Genomic DNA, 6,000 nt, shown 5'->3' with positions numbered 1-6,000 from the left:
ACTGGGCACAAGTCCCAGCTTCTCTTTTTTCCGGCACTTGTGCCACGGTCCTGACCTGGTTTCCTCTCCAACATACCAGCAGGTAAATTGTTCAGACACCGACGGTGCAGCGCGGTAAGTAATTGACTCGTTTTAAAATTAATGAAAGGATAACGGAGTCAAACATTAATGAAAGATAAACAACCAAGAATGTGTTGGAATTATTTGTTTACAAGTGAACTTCAGCAATGGGATCTCGCATCTCAAGATTTGCTAAAAATAAACAAACAAGAATGTGTTGCAATTATTTGTTTACAAGTGAACTTCAGCAATAGGATCTCGCATCTCGAGATTTGCTAAAAATAAACAACCAAGAATGTGTTGCAATTATTTGTTTACACGTAAACTTCAGCAATGGGATCTCGCATCTCGAGATTTGCTAAAAATAAACAACCAAGAATGTGTTGCAATTATTTGTTTACAAGTGAACTTCAGCAATGGGATCTCGCATCTCCGTACTATCGCATCTCGATATTTGCTAAAAAAAATAAACAAGAATGTGTTGCAATGAACTTCAGCAATGGGCGTTTCGCATCTGGAGATCGCTTAAAATAAACAACCGACTTCGTTGCAATAACTTGTTTACACGTAAACTTCAGCAATGGGATCTCGCATCTCGAGATTTGCTAAAAATAAACAAATCACCCAACACTTTACTATTACCCAGCATTATTTAACACTAATCTCTATAACCAAGCTTTAGCATTTCGATTATCTTTAACCAGGAACTAAAGCACTGGCTTTACCGTAACCAAGGTTAGGTTAGGTTAAGTTAGCCTGTCGCCCCATCTGGGACAATGACCGCTGACAAGAGCTTTCCAGGCATCTCTGTCCTGGGCTAGTCTCTCCAACTGTCCCCAGGTGTATCCAATCTTCTTGGTGTCTTCTTCCAAGTCACATCTCCAGGTCTTCCTTGGTCGGCCTATTTTCCTTCTGCCATGTACATATAGATATGTAATTTTTGTTGTCTATCTAGACGAAAGACTACCTCAAACAACAGAACATACCAAAAAAAAAAAAAAAACAACTCACAACCTCTTATGTCAAAGTGACGCAAGCATTTGGCAAAGTCTCCAAGAGAAGCAGAGGATTTGACAAGATGTCAAAAGGAGACGTCATTCAGACGCGCGGGGGGGGGGGGGGGGGGGGGGGGCAGTAAAAAAAACACAAGACAACAGGAAAATACAGAACATACCTAAACTGAGAAAAAATATTTCTTTTAAAAATATCAGCTGTTTATATTATTTCGCGGCTTGAATAATGATTTTTTACCAACAAACGAGTTTTGGCCAAGACTAGCTATCATATATTATAGGCCAGCATAATTTTGTTCAACATATACGGTATTCTGCCCACCCTATTTATGGAACCTAAGATGAATACTTTACATCTACATATCTTAAAAGCTAAATTCATTCAATCCATGTTCTCTGCTTGTATATCAACCATTTCTAACCAGCAATAGCTTTCTTTATGTTCTGGTATTCTGTCTGTGTCCTGGTCAGGGTCCTGGTAGCGAGTGCTTCCTGTGTGAGTTTTAGCTACATTAATCCACAGGAGGGGAGGGGAATTAAAGCCCGGGGGATCGCCCTGGCCTATGTCAACACACAATTTCAAGTCACGTGGGCTCTTTGTCTTCTTCCTCCGTAACCCCCAGCCACACTTCAGACGTTCCTGATATATACTACATAGTCTAACTCAGGGCCTCAAATCGTAAGCTTGAGCCATTACTACACAGAACGTAGCTCTAAACCAATGGCATTGTCTACACGTCGACCATTTGATCTCAAAACATAAGCTAGCCTTTATTGGTCCTAAACACGAGCTAGTATTCTTTAGCCCTACTACGCCAAAGATATTCTACAGTCTAATCATTATCCTCTGTCACGTGGATCCCTTGTGCAGCATAGGGACGCAACCACACCTCTCAATCAAACAAGATTTTAGGCGATCCCTACAAGTTGGGCCCACTACATTCCGGTTGTTTCCGATTCCCTGACAACTGATCTTTTCCAAGTTTGTTTTGGCCTATCTAACTAATATATACCTCAATACATAAACCAGACCTTTCATCGAACAGGACATTACCCTTAAGCCACCGATTAAGGTTACAATACTTAACCTAAGACCTCAAAAATCCAGAAACTACTAACTTAAACCAGAACATAGCCCTAAGCTACTTCAGATTCATTATGGTGTGTTTCGTCCAATACAGAAATCCCACGATCAATTACAGACCCCCCCCCCCCCCAATACAGTACTATCGATGATAACAGGTTTACCTAACCATAGTAAGTCGTGTCTCTATCAACCACTTAACAGGTAAGTGACAAAGAACAGACATAATTTTATTACAACGAGGGAAAGGGTGCGAGGATATTAAAATTAAAATAAAAAGCCAACAATACTTATCACTATCAAAATCTTGTAGAAAGTGTGTCTCAAGTTACACTCAAATAAAAACGTTATCGCTTCAAGCGTTGACCCTCGACACTTAACCTCAAATCCAGGGGGAGGGAGGGGGGGGGGGTTACTGGGTGCAAGATTATCTGGCCGTCTCGTCCTCACCTTCTCAACGAGTCGCTTCCTGCTGGGGTTAGAGCTTCAAAAGCTGTGGGCCGGGGGTGTGGCGATCACAGGCTGGGGCTCAAGCTTTTGATCAACAGCACGCGACGTGTGCACACATGGACGTGTACAGCTACACACACAGACATGCACACAGCAACACGCTTCTAGCCGTCATGCACACAGACATGCACACAGATACACACACACAGACATGCACACATCAACACGCACAGACATGCACACAGCAACACACACAGATATGCACACAGCAATGCACACACAGACATGCACACAGCAATACACTTCTAGCAGTCATGTACACAGACATGCATACAACACATCTAATGCTAAGACGTGTATAGCTACATACATAGATATGCAAAGAACAATACACTTCTAGCGCACACAAATGCTTTAAATAACACACATCCAGCACACAGATATGCTTGAAACGCATCTAAATGTAACAACAACACATCTAATACACAGACGCATTCAGCTACAAACACAGATTCATCCGGTACGTATAAATTTTTAAAACATGCATGTAACAACTTTATAAAAATTAATGCCATCAATCTAACCATCTTTATGATTAACCTGCTTAAACTGCTTTTCATTAGTGGTGACATCGAGTGAGTATAAACTGACAGGTGCTACTCAGTGCGTTGATATGGATCCTGGTGCTACTCGGTACATTGATATGGATTCTGGTGCTATTCAGTGCAGTGATATGGAATCAGGTTCTTCTCAGTGCTACAGAATCAGGTGCTACCCAGTGCAGTGCTACAGAATCAGGTGCTACTCAGTGCTACAGAATCAGGTGCTACTCAGTGCTACAGAATCAAGTGCTACTCAGTGCTACAGAATCAAGTGCTACTCGGTGCAGTGTTACATAATCAGGTGCTACTCAGTGCAGTGTTACATAATCAGGTGCTACTCAGTGCAGTGCTACGTAATCAGGTGCTACTCAGTGCAGTGTTCATAATCAGGTGCTACTCAGTGCAGTGTTACATAATTCCTTTTACAATCGGTGAGTGATAAACACGGCTTCTATGTGACACAGTCGAAGCTAAAAATCTCCAGGATATCAAAAACAAATGTAAAGAAAAAAAAACAGCACAAGACGTCACTCAGAGTTCTACTAGTATAATTTTAGAATCCCTGTATGCTAATGGGTGCTAAACACAGCTGCCATGTAACTATCAAAGCTGCGTGCGCATAGCCCACGAGCAAAGGAGAATCCGTTCAAATCAACCGTCAAAAAGTGGTGAGGTGTGAATAGATGAAGGTAGGAGAAGAAAAAACTTCAGGGCAACAAGAATCTGTGGTAGTAGGTGATGGTGTTTGGTGGTGCGTCGTCTGGTTGTTGACATAGTGGTGTGGATGTTGAACTGGATACTAGTGATATCGCTAGACATCCTAAAGTAGACCTACTTGTACTAGTAGTGTTGTTTCCTCTAGATTGCGAGATAGAATTTTAAATACGATCTTTTCAAAACTTTGGTGGAGCAGTCATATATGACTGGCAAGTGGGTGGTCTATGAAGTAACTGATGATATGGATTCTATAAATAAATAACCGTGAAAAAATAGATGAACACAAGTAAATGGACCCTGAAGTAATAGGTGACCTACAAGTTAATGGACCCTAAGTAATGGATAACCCATAAGTAAATAGATCCTGAAGTAATAGCTGACATCCCCGAAGTAATGGTTGACGAACATGAAGTAATGGTTGACGAACATGAAGAAATGGTTGACGAACATGAAGTAATAGCTGACGAACATGAAGTAATAGCTGACGAACATGAAGTAATAGCTGACGAGCCTGAAGTAATAGCTGACGAGCCTGAAGTAACAGCTGACCGAGAGAGTTAATAGACCCTCAAGTAATAAAAAGCCAGAGTAAAATCGACTCCCCAATACAAAGTTTACCGCCTGTGATCGACGTTCACCGGAATTGATCTCACTCAAAGAAAAGCTACGCTAAATGAAAAACCTTGACCTACTTATCAACGGGTCTAGTAATTTCTGGTCTAAATAATAAGACCGACAGTCCTTAATTGAACAACTATTTTAACTTATTCAACAAAATCGAAAGTCAAGATCGATAAAAGCTAACAAAGAAGAAAGAGGGGAAAAAAAACATCAATGGTTGAAATAACAGAAACACGCAAACTGGGAATAAAGTTTCAACAAGCAGTGTACTAAATGTACTACGTCAGGGGCACTGCGTCTGTTTTCCAAAATAAGGCTGGAGAGTAACACAAATAATTAAAAAAAACTTCAGACTTTCATTAACGATGTCTGCGACGCATATTTGAACATCGGGTTGCCTGAAAAAAATTACCAATGCTCAACAGTGGAGAAAAACTGGACAAGACCATATTGGCAAAGAAATGCAAAAGCGCTAATGGGGATGGATTGGACTTACTTTGCGTAAACCAACTAGCAACATCACCAGACAGGTACTAGACTGGAATCCACAAGGAAACAGGAAAGTAGTTGGGCTAAAACAAACTTGGAAAAAGTCAGCTGTCGGTGAAGCAGAAGCAGCCGGAATGACGTGGGCCAAACTTGGAGGAAGTTCTCAAAACACAGACGATTGAGAGGTGTGGTGGCGTCCCTATGTTTCACAAGGGGTACACAGGAATCGGGATGATGGAACGCACTAATCCCAGAAATTAGACGGTTTGCCTAACGTAGAAAGTCTTAGAACCATCTGCAATGGTTAAATCTTTTTATACGAAACGATCTTTTACAGTCGATCGTGACAGTCGTCTCCGAACCGTTTCATAACTATACAGGTAAAGCTACACGTACAACTATAAATCTTTTAGTGACCCTACACCTAGAACAGCAACTGACGTATTGACCCGATTCTTAGCTACTGACCCTGTGAACATAGCCCCGTAATAGCACCTGACCCCTTGACCCTACACCTAGAACTGACCTAATGACCCTACACCTAGAACTGACCCAATGACCGTACACCTAGAACAACTGACCTAATGACCCTACACCTAGAACTGACCTAATGACCCTACACCTAGAACTGACCCAATGACCCTACACCTAGAACAACTGACCCAGTGACCCTACACCTAGTCAGCTACTGACCAGGTGACCATAGCCCCATAACAACAACTGACCCCTTGATCCTACACCTAGAACAACAACTGACCCAGTGATCCTACACCTAGAACAACTGACCCAATGACCCTACACCTAGAACAGCAACTGACGTATTGACCCTATTCTTAGCTACTGACCCTGTGAACATAGCCCCGTAATAGCACCTGACCCCTTGACCCTACACCTAGAACTGACCTTATGACCATACACCTAGAACTGACCCCTTGACCCTACACCTAGAACAACTGACCTAATG

The sequence above is a fragment of the Physella acuta genome, unplaced genomic scaffold (genome assembly GCF_028476545.2).
Source record: "Physella acuta isolate Inbredline_101_S28 unplaced genomic scaffold, ASM2847654v3 ptg002244l, whole genome shotgun sequence".
Taxonomy (NCBI): domain Eukaryota; kingdom Metazoa; phylum Mollusca; class Gastropoda; family Physidae; genus Physella; species Physella acuta.
The sequence above is the reverse complement of the archived record's forward strand: the minus strand, read 5'-3'. Positions refer to the sequence as shown.